This window comes from Dendrobates tinctorius, unplaced genomic scaffold, assembly GCF_039654945.1.
Source record: "Dendrobates tinctorius isolate UK_male_01 unplaced genomic scaffold, ASM3965494v1 ptg000296l, whole genome shotgun sequence".
Lineage (NCBI taxonomy): Eukaryota > Metazoa > Chordata > Amphibia > Anura > Dendrobatidae > Dendrobates > Dendrobates tinctorius.
Genome location: NW_027361963.1, coordinates 1709769 through 1732638, shown reverse-complemented (window position 1 = coordinate 1732638; position 22870 = coordinate 1709769). Strand labels below are relative to the sequence as shown.

Here is a 22870-nt window from a genome sequence, read left to right as displayed (position 1 = left end):
CCCAGCAGTCACCTCTACGCTCATCACCCAGAATCCTCCAGTGCCGTCCTGTATAATATCCCAGCAGTCACCTCTCCGCTCATCACCCAGAATCCTCCAGTGCCGTCCTGTATAATCTCCCAGCAGTCACCTCTCCTCTCATCACCCAGAATCCTCCAGTGCCGTCCTGTATAATGTCCCAGCAGTCACCTCTCCGCTCATCACCCAGAATCCTCCAGTGCCATCCTGTATAATGTCCCAGCAGTTACCTCTCCGCTCATCACCCAGAATCCTCCAGTGCCGTCCTGTATAATGTCCCAGCAGTCACCTCTCCGCTCATCACCCAGAATCCTCCAGTGCCGTCATGTATAATGTCCCTGCAGTCACCTCTCCGCTCATCACCCAGAATCCTCCAGTGCCCTCCTGTATAATGTCCCAGCAGTCACCTCTCCGCTCATCACCCAGAATCCTCCAGTGCCGTCCTGTATAATGTCCCAGCAGTCACCTCTCCGCTCATCACCCAGAATCCTCCAGTGCCGTCCTGTATAATGTCCCAGCAGTCACCTCTCCGCTCATCACCCAGAATCCTCCAGTGCCCTCCTGTATAATCTCCCAGCAGTCACCTCTCCGCTCATCACCCAGAATCCTCCAGTGCCGTCCTGTATAATGTCCCAGCAGTCACCTCTCCACTCATCACCCAGAATCCTCCAGTGCCGTCCTGTATAATGTCCCAGCAGTCACCTCTCCGCTCATCACCCAGAATCCTCCAGTGACGTCATTTATAATGTCCCACCAGTCACCTCTCCGCTCATCACCCAGAATCCTCCAGTGCCGTCCTGTATAATGTCCCAGCAGTCACCTCTCCCCTCATCACCCAGAATCCTCCAGTGCCGTCCTGTATAATGTCCCAGCAGTCACCTCTCCCCTAATCACCCAGAATCCTCCAGTGCCCTCCTGTATAATGTCCCAGCAGTCACCTCTCCGCTCATCACCCAGAATCCTCCAGTGCCGTCCTGTATAATGTCCCAGCAGTCACCTCTCCTCTCATCACCCAGAATCCTCCAGTGCGGTCCTGTATAATGTCCCAGCAGTCACCTCTCCGCCTATCACCCAGAATCCTCCAGTGCCCTCCTGTATAATGTCCCAGCAGTCACCTCTCCGCTCATCACCCAGAATCCTCCAGTGCCGTCCAGTATAATGTCCCAGCAGTCACCTGTCCGCTCATCACCCAGAATCCTCCAGTGCTGTCCTGTATAATGTCCCAGCAGTCACCTCTCCGCGCATTACCCAGAATCCTCCAGTGCCCTCCTGTATAATGTCCCAGCAGTCACCTCTCCGCTCATCACCCAGAATCCTCCAGTGCCGTCCTGTATAACGTCCCAGCAGTCACCTCTCCGCTCATCACCCAGAATCCTCCAGTGACGTCCTGTATCATGTCCCAGCAGTCACCTCTCCGCTCATCACCCAGAATCCTCCAGTGCCGTCCTGTATAATGTCCCAGCAGTCACCTCTCCGCTCATCACCCAGAATCCTCCAGTGCCATCCTGTATAATGTCCCAGCAGTCACCTCTCCGCTCATCACCCAGAATCCTCCAGTGCTGTCCTGTATAATGTCCCAGCAGTCTCCTCTCCGCTCATCACCCAGAATCCTCCAGTGCCGTCCTGTATAATGTCCCAGCAGTCACCTCTCCGCTCATCACCCAGAATCCTCCAGTCCTGTATAATGTCCCAGCAGTCACCTCTCCGCTCATCACCCAGAATCCTCCAGTGCCGTCCTGTATAATGTCCCAGCAGTCACCTCTCCGCTCATCACCCAGAATCCTCCAGTGCCGTCCTGTATAATGTCCCAGCAGTCACCTCTCCCCTCATCACCCAGAATCCTCCAGTGCCCTCCTGTATAATGTCCCAGCAGTCACCTCTCCGCTCATCACCCAGAATCCTCCAGTGTCATGTATAATGTCCCAGCAGTCACCTCTCCGCTCATCACCCAGAATCCTCCAGTGCCGTCCTGTATAATGTCCCAGCAGTCACCTCTCCCCTCATCACCCAGAATCCTCCAGTGCCCTCCTGTATAATGTCCCAGCAGTCACCTCTCCGCTCATCACCCAGAATCCTCCAGTGCCCTCCTGTATAATGTCCCAGCAGTCACCTCTCCCCTCATCACCCAGAATCCTCCAGTGCCCTCCTGTATAATGTCCCAGCTGTCACCTCTCCACTCATCACCCAGAATCCTCCAGTGCTATCCTGTATAATGTCCCAGCAGTCACCTCTCCGCTCATCACCCAGAATCCTCCAGTGCCGTCCTGTATAATGTCCCAGCAGTCACCTCTCCTCTCATCACCCAGAATCCTCCAGTGCCGTCCTGTATAATGTCCCAGCAGTCACCTCTCCGCTCATCACCCAGAATCCTCCAGTGCCGTCCTGTATAATGTCCCAGCAGTCACCTCTCCCCTCATCACCCAGAATCCTCCAGTGCCCTCCTGTATAATGTCCCAGCAGTCACCTCTCCGCTCATCACCCAGAATCCTCTAGTGCCCTCCTGTATAATGTCCCAGCAGTCACCTCTCCGCTCATCACCCAGAATCCTCCAGTGCCCTCCTGTATAATGTCCCAGCAGTCACCTCTCCCCTCATCACCCAGAATCCTCCAGTGCCCTCCTGTATAATGTCCCAGCAGTCACCTCTCCGCTCATCACCCAGAATCCTCCAGTGCCGTCCTGTATAATGTCCCAGCAGTCACCTCTCCTCTCATCACCCAGAATCCTCTAGTGCGGTCCTGTATAATGTCCCAGCAGTCACCTCTCCGCCTATCACCCTGAATCCTCCAGTGCCCTCCTGTATAATGTCCCAGCAGTCACCTCTCCGCTCATCACCCAGAATCCTCCAGTGCCGTCCTGTATAACGTCCCAGCAGTCACCTCTCCGCTCATCACCCAGAATCCTCCAGTGCCGTCCTGTATAATGTCCCAGCAGTCACCTCTCCGCTCATCACCCAGAATCCTCCAGTGCCATCCTGTATAATGTCCCAGCAGTCACCTCTCCGCTCATCACCCAGAATCCTCCAGTGCTGTCCTGTATAATGTCCCAGCAGTCTCCTCTCCGCTCATCACCCAGAATCCTCCAGTGCCGTCCTGTATAATGTCCCAGCAGTCACCTCTCCGCTCATCACCCAGAATCCTCCAGTGCCATCCTGTATAATGTCCCTGCAGTCACCTCTCCGTTCATCACCCAGAATACTCCAGTGCCCTCCGGTATAATCTCCCAGTAGTCACCTCTCCGCTCATCACCCAGAATCCTCCAGTGCCGTCCTGTATAATGTCCCAGCAGTCACCTCTCCGCTCATCACCCAGAATCATCCAGTGCCGTCCTGTATAATGTCCCAGCAGTCACCTCTCCGCTCATCACCCAGAATCCTCCAGTGCTGTATAATGTCCCAGCAGTCACCTCTCCCCTCATAACCCAGAAACCTCCAGTGCCGTCCTGTATAATGTCCCAGCAGTCACCTCTCCGCTCATCACCCAGAATCCTCCAGTGCCGTCCTGTATAATGTCCCAGCATTCACCTCTCCGCTCATCACCCAGAATCCTCCAGTGCCGTCCTGTATAATGTCCCAGCAGTCACCTCTCCCCTCATAACCCAGAAACCTCCAGTGCCGTCCTGTATAATGTCCCAGCAGTCACCTCTCCGCTCATCACCCAGAATCCTACAGTGGCGTCCTGTATAATGTCCCAGCAGTCACCTTTCCGCTCATCACCCAGAATCCTCCAGTGCCATCCTGTATAATGTCCCAGCAGTCACCTCTCCGCTCATCACCCAGAATCCTCCAGTGCCATCCTGTATAATGTCCCAGCAGTCACCTCTCCGCTCATCACCCAGAATCCTCCAGTGCCGTCCTGTATAATGTCCCAGCAGTCACCTCTCCGCTCATCACCAAGAATCCTCCAGTGCCTTCCTGTATAATGTCCCAGCAGTCACCTCTCCGCTCATCACCCAGAATCCTCCAGTGCCATCCTGTATAATGTCCCAGCAGTCACCTCTCCGCTCATCACCCAGAATCCTCCAGTGCCGTCCTGTATAATGTCCCAGCAGTCTCCTCTCCGCTCATCACCCAGAATCCTGCAGTGCCGTCCTGTATAATGTTCCAGCAGTCACCTCTCCCCTCATCACCCAGAATCCTCCAGTGCCGTCCTGTATAATGTCCCAGCAGTCACATCTCCGCTCATCACCCAGAATCCTCCAGTGCCGTCCTGTATAATGTCCCAGCAGTCACCTCTCCGCTCATCACTCAGAATCCTCCAGTGCCGTCCTGTATAATGTCCCAGCAGTCACCTCTCCGCTCATCACCCAGAATCCTGCAGTGCCGTCCTGTATAATGTCCCAGCAGTCACCTCTCCGCTCATCACCCAGAATCCTCCAGTGCCGTCCTGTATAATGTCCCAGCAGTCACCTCTCCGCTCATCACTCAGAATCCTCCAGTGCCGTCCTGTATAATGTCCCAGCAGTCACCTCTCCCCTCATCACCCAGAATCCTCCAGTGCCATCCTGTATAATGTCCCAGCAGTCACCTCTCCGCTCATCACTCAGAATCCTCCAGTGCCGTCCTGTATAATGTCCCAGCAGTCACCTCTCCGCTCATCACCCAGAATCCTGCAGTGCCGTCCTGTATAATGTCCCAGCAGTCACCTCTCCGCTCATCACCCAGAATCCTCCAGTGCCGTCCTGTATAATGTCCCAGCAGTCACCTCTCCGCTCATCACCCAGAATCCTCCAGTGCCGTCCTGTATAATGTCCCAGCAGTCACCTCTCCGCTCATCACTCAGAATCCTCCAGTGCCATCCTGTATAATGTCCCAGCAGTCACCTCTCCGCTCATCACCCAGAATCCTCCAGTGCCGTCCTGTATAATGTCCCAGCAGTCACCTCTCCGCTCATCACCCAGAATCCTCCAGTGCCCTCCTGTATAATGTCCCAGCAGTCACCTCTCCGCTCATCACCCAGAATCCTCCAGTGCCGTCCTGTATAATGTCCCAGCAGTCACCTCTCCGCTCATCACCCAGAATCCTCCAGTGCCATCCTGTATAATGTCCCAGCAGTCACCTCTCCGCTCATCACCAAGAATCCTCCAGTGCCGTCCTGTATAATGTCCCAGCAGTCACCTCTCCGCTCATCACCCAGAATCCTCCAGTGCCATCCTGTATAATGTCCCAGCAGTCACCTCTCCGCTCATCACCCAGAATCCTCCAGTGCCGTCCTGTATAATGTTCCAGCAGTCACCTCTCCGCTCATCACCCAGAATCCTGCAGTGCCGTCCTGTATAATGTCCCAGCAGTCTCCTCTCCGCTCATCACCCAGAATCCTCCAGTGCCGTCCAGTATAATGTTCCAGCAGTCACCTCTCCGCTCATCACCCAGAATCCTCCAGTGCCGTCCTGTATAATGTTCCAGCAGTCACCTCTCCGCTCATCACCCAGAATCCTCCAGTGCCGTCCTGTATAATGTTCCAGCAGTCACCTCTCCGCTCATCACCCAGAATCCTCCAGTGCCGTCCTGTATAATGTTCCAGCAGTCACCTCTCCGCTCATCACCCAGAATCCTCCAGTGCCGTCCTGTATAATGTTCCAGCCGTCACCTCTCCGCTCATCACCCAGAATCCCCCAGTGCCGTCCTGTATAATGTCCCAGCAGTCACCTCTCCGCTCATCACCCAGAATCCTCCAGTGCCGTCCTGTATAATGTCCCAGCCGTCACCTCTCCGCTCATCACCCAGAATCCCCGAGTGCCGTACTGTATAATGTCCCAGCAGTCACCTCTCCGCTCATCACCCAGAATCCTCCAGTGCCGTCCTGTATAATGTCCCAGCCGTCACCTCTCCGCTCATCACCCAGAATCCCCCAGTGCCGTCCTGTATAATGTCCCAGCAGTCACCTCTCCGGTCATCACCCAGAATCCTCCAGTGCCGTCCTGTATAATGTCCCAGCCGTCACCTCTCCGCTCATCACCCAGAATCCCCCAGTGCCGTCCTGTATAATGTCCCAGCAGTCACCTCTCCGCTCATCACTCAGAATCCTCCAGTGCCGTCCTGTATAATGTCCCAGCAGTCACCTCTCCGCTCATCACCCAGAATCCCCCAGTGCCGTCCTGTATAATGTCCCAGCAGTCACCTCTCCGCTCATCACCCAGAATCCTCCAGTGCCGTCCTGTATAATGTCCCAGCCGTCACCTCTCCGCTCATCACCCAGAATCCCCCAGTGCCGTCCTGTATAATGTCCCAGCCGTCACCTCTCCGCTCATCACCCAGAATCCCCCAGTGCCGTCCTGTATAATGTCCCAGCAGTCACCTCTCCGCTCATCACCCAGAATCCTCCAGTGCCGTCCTGTATAATGTCCCAGCCGTCACCTCTCCGCTCATCACCCAGAATCCTCCAGTGCCGTCCTGTATAATGTCCCAGCAGTCACCTCTCCGCTCATCACCCAGAATCCTCCAGTGCCGTCCTGTATAATGTCCCAGCCGTCACCTCTCCGCTCATCACCCAGAATCCCCCAGTGCCGTCCTGTATAATGTCCCAGCCGTCACCTCTCCGCTCATCACCCAGAATCCTCCAGTGCCGTCCTGTATAATGTCCCAGCCGTCACCTCTCCGCTCATCACCCAGAATCCCCCAGTGCCGTCCTGTATAATATCCCAGCAGTCACCTCTCCGCTCATCACTCAGAATCCTCCAGTGCCATCCTGTATAATGTCCCAGCAGTCACCTCTCCGCTCATCACCCAGAATCCTCCATTGCCGTCCTGTATAATGTCCCAGCAGTCACCTCTCCGCTCATCACCCAGAATCCTCCAGTGCCCTCCTGTATAATGTCCCAGCAGTCACCTCTCCGCTCATCACCCAGAATCCTCCAGTGCCGTCCTGTATAATGTCCCAGCAGTCACCTCTCCTCTCATCACCCAGAATCCTCCAGTCCTGTATAATGTCCCCGCAGTCACCTCTCCGCTCATCACCCAGAATCCTCCAGTGCCGTCCTATATAATGTACCAGCAGTCACCTCTCCGCTCATCACCCAGAATCCTCCAGTGCCGTCCTGTATAATGTCCCAGCAGTCACCTCTCCGCTCATCACCCAGAATCCTACAGTGCCGTCCTGTATAATGTCCCAGCAGTCACCTCTCATCACCCAGAATCCTCCAGTGCCGTCCTGTATAATGTCCCAGCAGTCACCTCTCCGCTCATCACCCAGAATCCTCCAGTGCCGTCCTGTATAATGTCCCAGCAGTCACCTCTCCGCTCATGACCCAGAATCCTCCAGTGCCGTCCTGTATAATGTCCCAGCAGTCACCTCTCCGCTCATCACCCAGAATCCTCCAGTGCCGTCCTGTATAATGTCCCAGCAGTCACCTCTCCGCTCATCACCCAGAATCCTCCAGAGCCGTCCTGTATAATGTCCCAGCAGTCACCTCTCCGCTCATCACCAAGAATCCTCCAGTGCCGTCCTGTATAATGTCCCAGCAGTCACCTCTCCTCTCATCACCCAGAATACTCCAGTGCCGTCCTGTATAATGTCCCAGCAGTCACCTCTCCGCTCATCACCCAGAATCCTCTAGTGTCGTCCTGTATAATGTCCCAGCAGTCACCTCTCCGCTCATCACCCAGAATCCTCCAGTGTCGTCCTGTATAATGTCCCAGCAGTCACCTCTCCGCTCATCACCCAGAATCCTCCAGTGCCGTCCTGTATAATGTCCCAGCAGTCACCTCTCCGCTCATCACCCAGAATCCTCCAGTGCAGTCCTGTATAATGTCCCAGCAGTCACCTCTCCGCTCATCACCCAGAATCCTCCAGTGTCGTACTGTATAATATCCCAGCAGTCACCTCTCCGCTCATCACCCAGAATCCTCCAGTGCCGTCCTGTATATTGTCCCAGCATTCACCTCTCCGCTCATCACCCAGAATCCTCCAGTGCCGTCCTGTATAATGTCCCAGCAGTCTCCTCTCCCCTCATCACCCAGAATCCTCCAGTGCCGTCCTGTATAATGTCCCAGCATTCACCTCTCCGCTCATCACCCAGAATCCTCCAGTGCCGTCCTGTATAATGTCCCAGCAGTCACCTCTCCCCTCATCACCCAGAATCCTCCAGTGCCGTCCTGTATAATGTCCCAGCAGTCACCTCTCCGCTCATCACCTAGAATCCTCCAGTGCCGTCCTGTATAATGTCCCAGCAGTCACCTCTCCGCTCATCACCCAGAATCCTCCAGTGCCGTCCTGTATAATCTCCCAGCAGTCACCTCTCCGCTCATCACCCAGAATCCTCCAGTGCCGTCCTGTATAATGTCCCAGCATTCACCTCTCCGCTCATCACCCAGAATCCTCCAGTGCTGTCCTGTATAATGTCCCAGCAGTCACCTCTCCGCTCATCACCCAGAATCCTCCAGTGCTGTCCTGTATAATGTCCCAGCAGTCTCCTCTCCGCTCATCACCCAGAATCCTCCAGTGCCGTCCTGTATAATGTCCCAGCAGTCACCTCTCCGCTCATCACCCAGAATCCTCCAGTGCCATCCTGTATAATGTCCCTGCAGTCACCTCTCCGTTCATCACCCAGAATCCTCCAGTGCCGTCCTGTATAATGTCCCAGCAGTCACCTCTCCGCTCATCACCCAGAATCCTCCAGTGCCGTCCTGTATAATGTCCCAGCAGTCACCTCTCCGCTCATCACCCAGAATCCTCCAGTGCCGTCCTGTATAATGTCCCAGCAGTCATCTCTCCTCTCATCACCCAGAATCCTCCAGTGCCGTCCTGTATAATGTCCCAGCAGTCACCTCTCCGCTCATCACTCAGAATCCTCCAGTGCCGTCCTGTATAATGTCCCAGCAGTCACCTCTCCGCTCATCACCCAGAATCCTCCAGTGCCGTCCTGTATAATGTCCCAGCATTCACCTCTCCGCTCATCACCCAGAATCCTCCAGTGCCGTCCTGTATAATGTCCCAGCAGTCACCTCTCCCCTCATCACCCAGAATCCTCCAGTGCCCTCCTGTATAATGTCCCAGCAGTCACCTCTCCGCTCATCACCCAGAATCCTCCAGTGCCGTCCTGTATAATGTCCCAGCAGTCACCTCTCCGCTCATCACCCAGAATCCTCCAGTGCCGTCCTGTATAATGTCCCAGCAGTCACCTCTCCGCTCATCACCCAGAATCCTCCAGAGCCGTCCTGTATAATGTCCCAGCAGTCACCTCTCCTCTCATCACCCAGAATCCTCCAGTGCCGTCCTGTATAATGTCCCAGCAGTCACCTCTCCGCTCATCACTCAGAATCCTCCAGTGCCGTCCTGTATAATGTCCCAGCAGTCACCTCTCCGCTCATCACCCAGAATCCTCCAGTGCCGTCCTGTATAATGTCCCAGCAGTCACCTCTCCTCTCATAACTCAGAATCCTCCAGTGCCGTCCTGTATAATGTCCCAGCAGTCACCTCTCCGCTCATCACCCAGAATCCTCCAGTGCCGTCCTGTATAATGTCCCAGCAGTCACCTCTCCGCTCATCACTCAGAATCCACCAGTGCCGTCCTGTATAATGTCCCAGCAGTCACGTCTCCGCTCATCACCCAGAATCCTCCAGTGCCGTCCTGTATAATGTCCCAGCAGTCACCTCTCCGCTCATCACCCAGAATCCTCCAGTGCCGTCCTGTATAATGTCCCAGCAGTCACCTCTCCGCTCATCACTCAGAATCCACCAGTGCCGTCCTGTATAATGTCCCAGCAGTCACCTCTCCGCTCATCACCCAGAATCCTCCAGTGCCGTCCTGTATAATGTCCCAGCAGTCACCTCTCCTCTCATCACTCAGAATCCTCCAGTGCCGTCCTGTATAATGTCCCAGCAGTCACCTCTCCGCTCATCACTCAGAATCCACCAGTGCCGTCCTGTATAATGTCCCAGCAGTCACGTCTCCGCTCATCACCCAGAATCCACCAGTGCCGTCCTGTATAATGTCCCAGCAGTCACGTCTCCGCTCATCACCCAGAATCCTCCAGTGCCGTCCTGTATAATGTCCCAGCAGTCACCTCTCCGCTCATCACTCAGAATCCACCAGTGCCGTCCTGTATAATGTCCCAGCAGTCACCTCTCCGCTCATCACCCAGAATCCTCCAGTGCCGTCCTGTATAATGTCCCAGCAGTCACCTCTCCTCTCATCACTCAGAATCCTCCAGTGCCGTCCTGTATAATGTCCCAGCAGTCACCTCTCCGCTCATCACCCAGAATCCTCCAGTGCCGTCCTGTATAATGTCCCAGCAGTCACCTCTCCGCTCATCACCCAGAATCCTCCAGTGCCGTCCTGTATAATGTCCCAGCAGTCACCTCTCCGCTCATCACCCAGAATCCTCCAGTGCCGTCCTGTATAATCTCCCAGCAGTCACCTCTCCGCTCATCACCCAGAATCCTCCAGTGCCGTCCTGTATAATGTCCCAGCAGTCTCCTCTCCGCTCATCACCCAGAATCCTCCAGTGCCGTCCTGTATAATGTCCCTGCAGTCACCTCTCCGCTCATCACCCAGAATCCTCCAGTGCCGTCCTGTATAATGTCCCAGCAGTCACCTTTCCGCTCATCACCCAGAATCCTCCAGTGCCGTCCTGTATAATGTCCCTGCAGTCACCTCTCCGCTCATCACCCAGAATCCTCCAGTGCCATCCTGTATAATGTCCCAGCAGTCACCTCTCCGCTCATCACCCAGAATCCTCCAGTGCTGTCCTGTATAATGTCCCAGCAGTCACCTCTCCGCTCATCACCCAGAATCCTCCAGTGCCGTCCTGTATAATGTCCCAGCCGTCACCTCTCCGCTCATCACCCAGAATCCTCCAGTGCCATCCTGTATAATGTCCCAGCAGTCACCTTTCCGCTCATCACCCAGAATCCTCCAGTGCCGTCCTGTATAATGTCCCTGCAGTCACCTCTCCGCTCATCACCCAGAATCCTCCAGTGCCATCCTGTATAATGTCCCAGCAGTCACCTCTCCGCTCATCACCCAGAATCCTCCAGTGCTGTCCTGTATAATGTCCCAGCAGTCTCCTCTCCGCTCATCACCCAGAATCCTCCAGTGCCGTCCTGTATAATGTCCCAGCAGTCACCTCTCCGCTCATCACCCAGAATCCTCCAGTCCTGTATAATGTCCCAGCAGTCACCTCTCCGCTCATCACCCAGAATCCTCCAGTGCCGTCCTGTATAATGTCCCAGCAGTCACCTCTCCGCTCATCACCCAGAATCCTCCAGTGACGTCATTTATAATGTCCCAGCAGTCACCTCTCCGCTCATCACCCAGAATCCTCCAGTGCCGTCCTGTATAATGTCCCAGCAGTCACCTCTCCGCTCATCACCCAGAATCCTCCAGTGCCGTCCTGTATAATGTCCCAGCAGTCACCTCTCCCCTCATCACCCAGAATCCTCCAGTGCCCTCCTGTATAATGTCCCAGCAGTCACCTCTCCGCTCATCACCCAGAATCCTCCAGTGTCGTCATGTATAATGTCCCAGCAGTCACCTCTCCGCTCATCATCCAGAATCCTCCAGTGCCGTCCTGTATAATGTCCCAGCAGTCACCTCTCCCCTCATCACCCAGAATCCTCCAGTGCCCTCCTGTATAATGTCCCAGCAGTCACCTCTCCCCTCATCACCCAGAATCCTCCAGTGCCCTCCTGTATAATGTCCCAGCAGTCACCTCTCCGCTCATCACCCAGAATCCTCCAGTGCCGTCCTGTATAATGTCCCAGCAGTCACCTCTCCTCTCATCACCCAGAATCCTCCAGTGCCGTCCTGCATAATGTCCCAGCAGTCACCTCTCCGCTCATCACCCAGAATCATCCAGTGCCGTCCTGTATAATGTCCCAGCAGTCACCTCTCCCCTCATCACCCAGAATCCTCCAGTGCCCTCCTGTATAATGTCCCAGCAGACACCTCTCCCCTCATCACCCAGAATCCTCCAGTGCCCTCCTGTATAATGTCCCAGCAGTCACCTCTCCGCTCATCACCCAGAATCCTCCAGTGCCCTCCTGTATAATGTCCCAGCAGTCACCTCTCCCCTCATCACCCAGAATCCTCCAGTGCCCTCCTGTATAATGTCCCAGCAGTCACCTCTCCGCTCATCACCCAGAATCCTCCAGTGCCGTCCTGTATAATGTCCCAGCAGTCACCTCTCCTCTCATCACCCAGAATCCTCCAGTGCGGTCCTGTATAATGTCCCAGCAGTCACCTCTCCGCCTATCACCCAGAATCCTCCAGTGCCCTCCTGTATAATGTCCCAGCAGTCACCTCTCCGCTCATCACCCAGAATCCTCCAGTGCCATCCTGTATAATGTCCCAGCAGTCACCTGTCCGCTCATCACCCAGAATCCTCCAGTGCTGTCCTGTATAATGTCCCAGCAGTCACCTCTCCGCGCATTACCCAGAATCCTCCAGTGCCCTCCTGTATAATGTCCCAGCAGTCACCTCTCCGCTCATCACCCAGAATCCTCCAGTGCCGTCCTGTATAACGTCCCAGCAGTCACCTCTCCGCTCATCACCCAGAATCCTCCAGTGCCGTCCTGTATAATGTCCCAGCAGTCACCTCTCCGCTCATCACCCAGAATCCTCCAGTGCCATCCTGTATAATGTCCCAGCAGTCACCTCTCCGCTCATCACCCAGAATCCTCCAGTGCTGTCCTGTATAATGTCCCAGCAGTCTCCTCTCCGCTCATCACCCAGAATCCTCCAGTGCCGTCCTGTATAATGTCCCAGCAGTCACCTCTCCGCTCATCACCCAGAATCCTCCAGTGCCATCCTGTATAATGTCCCTGCAGTCACCTCTCCGTTCATCACCCAGAATACTCCAGTGCCCTCCGGTATAATCTCCCAGCAGTCACCTCTCCGCTCATCACCCAGAATCCTCCAGTGCCGTCCTGTATAATGTCCCAGCAGTCACCTCTCCGCTCATCACCCAGAATCCTCCAGTGCCGTCCTGTATAATGTCCCAGCAGTCACCTCTCCGCTCATCACCCAGAATCCTCCAGTGCTGTATAATGTCCCAGCAGTCACCTCTCCCCTCATCACCCAGAAACCTCCAGTTCCGTCCTGTATAATGTCCAGTCACCTCTCCGCTCATCACCCAGAATCCTCCAGTGCCGTCCTGTATAATGTCCCAGCAGTCACCTCTCTGCTCATCACCCAGAATCCTCTAGTGCCCTCCTGTATAATGTCCCAGCAGTCACCTCTCCCCTCATCACCCAGAATCCTCCAGTGCCCTCCTGTATAATGTCCCAGCAGTCACCGCTCCGCTCATCACCCAGAATCCTCCAGTGCCGTCCTGTATAATGTCCCAGCAGTCACCTCTCCTCTCATCACCCAGAATCCTCCAGTGCCGTCCTGTATAATGTCCCAGCAGTCACCTCTCCGCTCATCACCCAGAATCATCCAGTGCCGTCCTGTATAATGTCCCAGCAGTCACCTCTCCCCTCATCACCCAGAATCCTCCAGTGCCCTCCTGTATAATGTCCCAGCAGTCACCTCTCCCCTCATCACCCAGAATCCTCCAGTGCCCTCCTGTATAATGTCCCAGCAGTCACCTCTCCGCTCATCACCCAGAATCCTCCAGTGCCCTCCTGTATAATGTCCCAGCAGTCACCTCTCCCCTCATCACCCAGAATCCTCCAGTGCCCTCCTGTATAATGTCCCAGCAGTCACCTCTCCGCTCATCACCCAGAATCCTCCAGTGCCGTCCTGTATAATGTCCCAGCAGTCACCTCTCCTCTCATCACCCAGAATCCTCCAGTGCGGTCCTGTATAATGTCCCAGCAGTCACCTCTCCGCCTATCACAGAGAATCCTCCAGTGCCCTCCTGTATAATGTCCCAGCAGTCACCTCTCCGCTCATCACCCAGAATCCTCCAGTGCCGTCCTGTATAATGTCCCAGCAGTCACCTGTCCGCTCATCACCCAGAATCCTCCAGTGCTGTCCTGTATAATGTCCCAGCAGTCACCTCTCCGCGCATTACCCAGAATCCTCCAGTGCCCTCCTGTATAATGTCCCAGCAGTCACCTCTCCGCTCATCACCCAGAATCCTCCAGTGCCGTCCTGTATAACGTCCCAGCAGTCACCTCTCCGCTCATCACCCAGAATCCTCCAGTGCCGTCCTGTATAATGTCCCAGCAGTCACCTCTCCGCTCATCACCCAGAATCCTCCAGTGCTGTCCTGTATAATGTCCCTGCAGTCTCCTCTCCGCTCATCACCCAGAATCCTCCAGTGCCGTCCTGTATAATGTCCCAGCAGTCACCTCTCCGCTCATCACCCAGAATCCTCCAGTGCCATCCTGTATAATGTCCCTACAGTCACCTCTCCGTTCATCACCCAGAATACTCCAGTGCCCTCCGGTATAATCTCCCAGCAGTCACCTCTCCGCTCATCACCCAGAATCCTCCAGTGCCGTCCTGTATAATGTCCCAGCAGTCACCTCTCCGCTCATCACCCAGAATCCTCCAGTGCCGCCCTGTATAATGTCCCAGCAGTCACCTCTCCGCTCATCACCCAGAATCCTCCAGTGCTGTATAATGTCCCAGCAGTCACCTCTCCCCTCATCACCCAGAAACCTCCAGTTCCGTCCTGTATAATGTCCAAGCAGTCACCTCTCCGCTCATCACCCAGAATCCTCCAGTGTTCTCCTGTATAATGTCCCAGCAGTCACCTCTCCGCTCATCACCCAGAATCCTCCAGTGCCGTCCTGTATAATGTCCCAGCATTCACCTCTCCGCTCATCACCCAGAATCCTCCAGTGCCGTCCTGTATAATGTCCCAGCAGTCACCTCTCCGCTCATCACCCAGAATCCTCCAGTGCCCTCCTGTATAATGTCCCAGCAGTCACCTCTCCGCTCATCACCCAGAAACCTCCAGTGCCATCCTGTATAAAGTCCCAGCAGTCACCTCTCCCCTCATAACCCAGAAACCTCCAGTGCCGTCCTGTATAATGTCCCAGCAGTCACCTCTCCGCTCATCACCCAGAATCCTCCAGTGCCGTCCTGTATAATGTCCCAGCAGTCACCTTTCCGCTCATCACCCAGAATCCTCCAGTGATGTAGAATGTCCCAGCAGTCACCTCTCCGCTCATCACCCAGAATCCTCCAGTGCCGTCCTGTATAATGTCCCAGCAGTCACCTCTCCGCTCATCACCAAGAATCCTCCAGTGCCGTCCTGTATAATGTCCCAGCAGTCACCTCTCCGCTCATCACCCAGAATCCTCCAGTGCCATCCTGTATAATGTCCCAGCAGTCACCTCTCCGCTCATCACCCAGAATCCTCCAGTGCCGTCCTGTATAATGTCCCAGCAGTCTCCTCTCCGCTCATCACCCAGAATCCTGCAGTGCCGTCCTGTATAATGTTCCAGCAGTCTCCTCTCCCCTCATCACCCAGAATCCTCCAGTGCCGTCCTGTATAATGTCCCAGCAGTCACCTCTCCGCTCATCACCCAGAATCCTCCAGTGCCGTCCTGTATAATGTCCCAGCAGTCTCCTCTCCGCTCATCACCTAGAATCCTCCAGTGCCCTCCTGTATAATGTCCCAGCAGTCACCTCTCCGCTCATCACCCAGAATCCTGTAGTGCCGTCCTGTATAATGTCCCAGCAGTCACCTCTCCGCTCATCACCCAGAATCCTCCAGTGCCGTCCTGTATAATGTCCCAGCAGTCACCTCTCCGCTCATCACCCAGAATCCTCCAGTGCCGTCCTGTATAATGTCCCAGCAGTCACCTCTCCGCTCATCACTCAGAATCCTCCAGTGCCATCCTGTATAATGTCCCAGCAGTCACCTCTCCGCTCATCACCCAGAATCCTCCAGTGCCGTCCTGTATAATGTCCCAGCAGTCACCTCTCCGCTCATCACCCAGAATCCTCCAGTGCCCTCCTGTATAATGTCCCAGCAGTCACCTCTCCGCTCATCACCCAGAATCCTCCAGTGCCGTCCTGTATAAAGTCCCAGCAGTCACCTTTCCGCTCATCACCCAGAATCCTCCAGTGCTGTATAATGTCCCAGCAGTCACCTCTCCACTCATCACCCAGAATCCTCCAGTGCCGTCCTGTATAATGTCCCAGCAGTCACCTCTCCGCTCATCACCCAGAATCCTCCAGTGCCATCCTGTATAGTGTCCCAGCAGTCACCTCTCCGCTCATCACCCAGAATCCTCCAGTGCCGTCCTGTATAATGTCCCAGCAGTCACCTCTCCGCTCATCACCCAGAATCCTACAGTGCCATCCTGTATAATGTCCCAGCAGTCACCTCTCCGCTCATCACCCAGAATCCTCCAGTGCCATCCTGTATAATGTCCCAGCAGTCACCTCTCCGCTCATCACCCAGAATCCTACAGTGCCATCCTGTATAATGTCCCAGCAGTCACCTCTCCGCTCATCACCCAGAATCCTACAGTGCCATCCTGTATAATGTCCCAGCAGTCACCTCTCCGCTCATCACCCAGAATCCTCCAGTGCTGTCCTGTATAATGTCCCAGCAGTCTCCTCTCCGCTCATCACCCAGAATCCTCCAGTGCCGTCCTGTATAATGTCCCAGCAGTCACCTCTCCGCTCATCACCCAGAATCCTCCAGTGCCATCCTGTATAATGTCCCTGCAGTCACCTCTCCGTTCATCACCCAGAATACTCCAGTGCCCTCCGGTATAATCTCCCAGCAGTCACCTCTCCGCTCATCACCCAGAATCCTCCAGTGCCGTCCTGTATAATGTCCCAGCATTCACCTCTCCGCTCATCACCCAGAATCCTCCAGTGCCGTCCTGTATAATGTCCCAGCAGTCACCTCTCCCCTCATAACCCAGAAACCTCCAGTGCCGTCCTGTATAATGTCCCAGCATTCACCTCTCCGCTCATCACCCAGAATCCTCCAGTGCCGTCCTGTATAATGTCCCAGCATTCACCTCTCCGCTCATCACCCAGAATCCTCCAGTGCCGTCCTGTATAATGTCCCAGCAGTCACCTCTCCGCTCATCACCCAGAATCCTCCAGTGCCATCCTGTATAATGTCCCAGCAGTCACCTCTCCGCTCATCACCCAGAATCCTCCAGTGCCGTCCTGTATAATGTCCCAGCAGTCACCTCTCCGCTCATCACCCAGAATCCTCCAGTGCCATCCTGTATAGTGTCCCAGCAGTCACCTCTCCGCTCATCACCCAGAATCCTCCAGTGCCATCCTGTATAATGTCCCTGCAGTCACCTCTCCGTTCATCACCCAGAATACTCCAGTGCCCTCCGGTATAATCTCCCAGCAGTCACCTCTCCGCTCATCACCCAGAATCCTCCAGTGCCGTCCTGTATAATGTCCCAGCAGTCACCTCTCCGCTCATCACCCAGAATCCTCCAGTGCCGTCCTGTATAATGTCCCAGCAGTCACCTCTCCGCTCATCACCCAGAATCCTCCAGTGCCGTCCTGTATAATGTCCCAGCAGTCACCTCTCCGCTCATCACCCAGAATCCTCCAGTGCCGTCCTGTATAATGTCCCAGCAGTCACCTCTCCGCTCATCACCCAGAATCCTCCAGTGCCGTCCTGTATAATGTCCCAGCAGTCACCTCTCCGCTCATCACCCAGAATCCTCCAGTGCCGTCCTGTATAATGTCCCAGCATTCACCTCTCCGCTCATCACCCAGAATCCTCCAGTGCTGTCCTGTATAATGTCCCAGCAGTCTCCTCTCCGCTCATCACCCAGAATCCTCCAGTGCCGTCCTGTATAATGTCCCAGCAGTCACCTCTCCGCTCATCACCCAGAATCCTCCAGTGCCATCCTGTATAATGTCCCTGCAGTCACCTCTCCGTTCATCACCCAGAATACTCCAGTGCCCTCCGGTATAATCTCCCAGCAGTCACCTCTCCGCTCATCACCCAGAATCCTCCAGTGCCGTCCTGTATAATGTCCCAGCAGTCACCTCTCCGCTCATCACCCAGAATCCTCCAGTGCCGTCCTGTATAATGTCCCAGCAGTCACCTCTCCGCTCATCACCCAGAATCCTCCAGTGCCGTCCTGTATAATGTCCCAGCAGTCACCTCTCCGCTCATCACCCAGAATCCTCCAGTGCCATCCTGTATAGTGTCCCAGCAGTCACCTCTCCGCTCATCACCCAGAATCCTCCAGTGCCGTCCTGTATAATGTCCCAGCAGTCACCTCTCCGCTCATCACCCAGAATCCTACAGTGCCATCCTGTATAATGTCCCAGCAGTCACCTCTCCGCTCATCACCCAGAATCCTCCAGTGCCGTCCTGTATAATGTTCCAGCAGTCACCTCTCCGCTCATCACCCAGAATCCTGCAGTGCCGTCCTGTATAATGTCCCAGCCGTCACCTCTCCGCTCATCACCCAGAATCCCCCAGTGCCGTCCTGTATAATGTCCCAGCAGTCACCTCTCCGCTCATCACCCAGAATCCTCCAGTGCGGTCCTGTATAATGTCCCAGCATTCACCTCTCCGCCTATCACCCAGAATCCTCCAGTGCCGTCCTGTATAATGTCCCAGCAGTCACCTGTCCGCTCATCACCCAGAATCCTCCAGTGCCGTCCTGTATAATGTCCCAGCAGTCACCTGTCCGCTCATCACCCAGAATCCTCCAGTGCTGTCCTGTATAATGTCCCAGCAGTCACCTCTCCGCGCATTACCCAGAATCCTCCAGTGCCCTCCTGTATAATGTCCCAGCAGTCACCTCTCCGCTCATCACCCAGAATCCTCCAGTGCCGTCCTGTATAACGTCCCAGCAGTCACCTCTCCGCTCATCACCCAGAATCCTCCAGTGCCGTCCTGTATAACGTCCCAGCAGTCACCTCTCCGCTCATCACCCAGAATCCTCCAGTGCCGTCCTGTATAATGTCCCAGCAGTCACCTCTCCGCTCATCACCCAGAATCCTCCAGTGCTGTCCTGTATAATGTCCCAGCAGTCTCCTCTCCGCTCATCACCCAGAATCCTCCAGTGCCGTCCTGTATAATGTCCCAGCAGTCACCTCTCCGCTCATCACCCAGAATACTCCAGTGCCGTCCTGTATAATGTCCCAGCATTCACCTCTCCGCTCATCACCCAGAATCCTCCAGTGCCGTCCTGTATAATGTCCCAGCAGTCACCTCTCCCCTCATAACCCAGAAACCTCCAGTGCCGTCCTGTATAATGTCCCAGCAGTCACCTCTCCGCTCATCACCCAGAATCCTCCAGTGCCGTCCTGTATAATGTCCCAGCAATCTCCTCTCCGCTCATCACCCAGAATCCTACAGTGCCGTCCTGTATAATGTTCCAGCAGTCACCTCTCCCCTCATCACCCAGAATCCTCCAGTGCCGTCCTGTATAATGTCCCAGCAGTCACCTCTCCGCTCATCACCCAGAATCCTGCAGTGCCGTCCTGTATAATGTCCCAGCAGTCACCTCTCCGCTCATCACCCAGAATCCTCCAGTGCCGTCCTGTATAATGTCCCAGCAGTCACCTCTCCGCTCATCACCCAGAATCCTCCAGTGCCCTCCTGTATAATGTCCCAGCAGTCACCTCTCCGCTCATCACCCAGAATCCTCCAGTGCCGTCCTGTATAATGTCCCAGAAGTCACCTTTCCGCTCATCACCCAGAATCCTCCAGTGCTGTATAATGTCCCAGCAGTCACCTCTCCCCTCATCACCCAGAATCCTCCAGTGCCGTCCTGTATAATGTCCCAGCAGTCACCTCTCCGCTCATCACCCAGAATCCTCCAGTGCCATCCTGTATAATGTCCCAGCAGTCACCTCTCCGCTCATCACCCAGAATCCTCCAGTGCCATCCTGTATAATGTCCCAGCAGTCACCTCTCCGCTCATCACCCAGAATCCTCAGGTGCCGTCCTGTATAATGTTCCAGGAGTCACCTCTCCGCTCATCACCCAGAATCCTGCAGTGCCGTCCTGTATAATGTCCCAGCCGTAACCTCTCCGCTCATCACCCAGAATCCCCCAGTGCCGTCCTGTATAATGTCCCAGCAGTCACCTCTCCGCTCATCACCCAGAATCCTCCAGTGCCGTCCTGTATAATGTCCCAGCCGTCACCTCTCCGCTCATCACCCAGAATCCCCCAGTGCCGTCCTGTATAATGTCCCAGCAGTCACCTCTCCGCTCATCACCCAGAATCCCCCAGTGCCGTCCTGTATAATGTCCCAGCAGTCACCTCTCCGCTCATCACCCAGAATCCTCCGGTGCCGTCCTGTATAATGTCCCAGCAGTCTCCTCTCCGCTCATCACCCAGAATCCTGCAGTGCCGTCCTGTATAATGTTCCAGCAGTCACCTCTCCGCTCATCACCCAGAATCCTGCAGTGCCGTCCTGTATAATGTCCCAGCCGTCACCTCTCCGCTCATCACCCAGAATCCCCCAGTGCCGCCCTGTATAATGTCCCAGCAGCCACCTCTCCGCTCATCACCCAGAATCCTGCAGTGCCGTCCTGTATAATGTCCCAGCAGTCTCCTCTCCGCTCATCACCCAGAATCCTGCAGTGCCGTCCTGTATAATGTCCCAGCCGTCACCTCTCCGCTCATCACCCAGAATCCCCCAGTGCCGTCCTGTATAATGTCCCAGCAGCCACCTCTCCGCTCATCACCCAGAATCCTGCAGTGCCGTCCTGTATAATGTCCCAGCAGCCACCTCTCCGCTCATCACCCAGAATCCTGCAGTGCCGTCCTGTATAATGTCCCAGCCGTCACCTCTCCGCTCATCACCCAGAATCCTCCAGTGCCGTCCTGTATAATGTCCCAGCAGTCACCTCTCCGCTCATCACTCAGAATCCCCCAGTGCCGTCCTGTATAATGTCCCAGCAGTCACCTCTCCGCTCATCACCCAGAATCCCCCAGTGCCGTCCTGTATAATGTCCCAGCAGTCACCTCTCCGCTCATCACCCAGAATCCTCCAGTCCCCTCCTGTATAATGTCCCAGCAGTCACCTCTCCGCTCATCACTCAGAATCCTCCAGTGCCGTCCTGTATAATGTCCCAGCAGTCACTTCTCCGCTCATCACCCAGAATCCTCCATTGCCATCCTGTATAATGTCCCAGCAGTCACCTCTCCTCTCATCACCCAGAATCCTCCAGTGCCGTCCTGTATAATGTCCCAGCAGTCACCTCTCCTCTCATCACCCAGAATCCTCCAGTGCCGTCCTGTATAATGTCCCAGCAGTCACCTCTCCGCTCATCACCCAGAATCCCCCAGTGCCGTCCTGTATAATGTCCCAGCAGTCACCTCTCCGCTCATCACCCAGAATCCTCCAGTCCCCTCCTGTATAATGTCCCAGCAGTCACCTCTCCGCTCATCACTCAGAATCCTCCAGTGCCGTCCTGTATAATGTCCCAGCAGTCACTTCTCCGCTCATCACCCAGAATCCTCCATTGCCATCCTGTATAATGTCCCAGCAGTCACCTCTCCTCTCATCACCCAGAATCCTCCAGTGCCGTCCTGTATAATGTCCCAGCAGTCACCTCTCCTCTCATCACCCAGAATCCTCCAGTGCCGTCCTGTATAATGCCCCAGCAGTCACCTCTCCGCTCATCACCCAGAATCCTGCAGTGCCCTCCTGTATAATGTCCCAGCAGTCACCTCTCCGCTCATCACCCAGAATCCCCCAGTGCCGTCCTGTATAATGTCCCAGCAGTCACCTCTCCGCTCATCACCCAGAATCCTCCAGTGCCGTCCTGTATAATGTCCCAGCAGTCACTTCTCCGCTCATCACCCAGAATCCTCCATTGCCATCCTGTATAATGTCCCAGCAGTCACCTCTCCGCTCATCACCCAGAATCCTCCAGTGCCGTCCTGTATAATGTCCCAGCAGTCACCTCTCCGCTCATCACCCAGAATCCTCCAGTGCCGTCTTGTATAATGTCCCAGCAGTCACCTCTCATCACCCAGAATCCTCCAGTGCCGTCCTGTATAATGTCCCAGCAGTCACCTCTCCGCTCATCACCCAGAATCCTCCAGTGGCGTCCTAAATAATGTACCAGCAGTCACCTCTCCGCTCATCACCCAGAATCCTCCAGTGGCGTCCTGTATAATGTCCCAGCAGTCACCTCTCCGCTCATCACCCAGAATCCTCCAGTGCCGTCCTGTATAATGTCCCAGCAGTCACCTCTCCGCTCATGACCCAGAATCCTCCAGTGCCGTCCTGTATAATGTCCCAGCAGTCACCTCTCCGCTCATCACCCAGAATCCTCCAGTGCTGTATAATGTCCCAGTAGTCACCTCTCCGCTCATCACCCAGAATCCTCCAGTGCCGTCCTGTATAATGTCCCAGCAGTCACCTCTCCGCTCATCACCCAGAATCCTCCAGTGCCGTCCTGTATAATGTCCCAGCAGTCACCTCTCCCCTCATAACCCAGAATCCTCCAGTGCCGTCCTGTATAATGTCCCAGCAGTCACCTCTCCGCTCATAACCCAGAATCCTCCAGTGCCGTCCTGTATAATGTCCCAGCAGTCACCTCTCCGCTCATCACCCAGAATCCTCCAGTGCCATCCTGTATAATGTCCCAGCAGTCACCTCTCCGCTCATCACCCAGAATCCTCCAGTGCCGTCCTGTATAATGTCCCAGCAGTCTCCTCTCCCCTCATAACCCAGAATCCTCCAGTGCCGTCCTGTATAATGTCCCAGCAGTCACCTCTCCGCTCATCACCCAGAATCCTCCAGTGCCATCCTGTATAATGTCCCAGCAGTCACCTCTCCCCTCATAACCCAGAATCCTCCAGTGCCGTCCTGTATAATGTCCCAGCAGTCACCTCTCCCCTCATAACCCAGAATCCTCCAGTGCCGTCCTGTATAATGTCCCAGCAGTCACCTCTCCGCTCATCACCCAGAATCCTCCAGTGCCATCCTGTATAATGTCCCAGCAGTCACCTCTCCGCTCATCACCCAGAATCCTCCAGTGCC

The 22870-nt window shown here is 55.1% G+C and overlaps 1 protein-coding gene across 1 annotated transcript in view; it reads right to left on the bottom strand.

The window, feature by feature from the left end:
• LOC141073094 (uncharacterized) overlaps positions 1-22870 on the bottom strand; it is a 160164-nt gene that overhangs the window by 87456 nt on the left and 49838 nt on the right. The gene's annotated exons all lie outside the window — the stretch shown is intronic.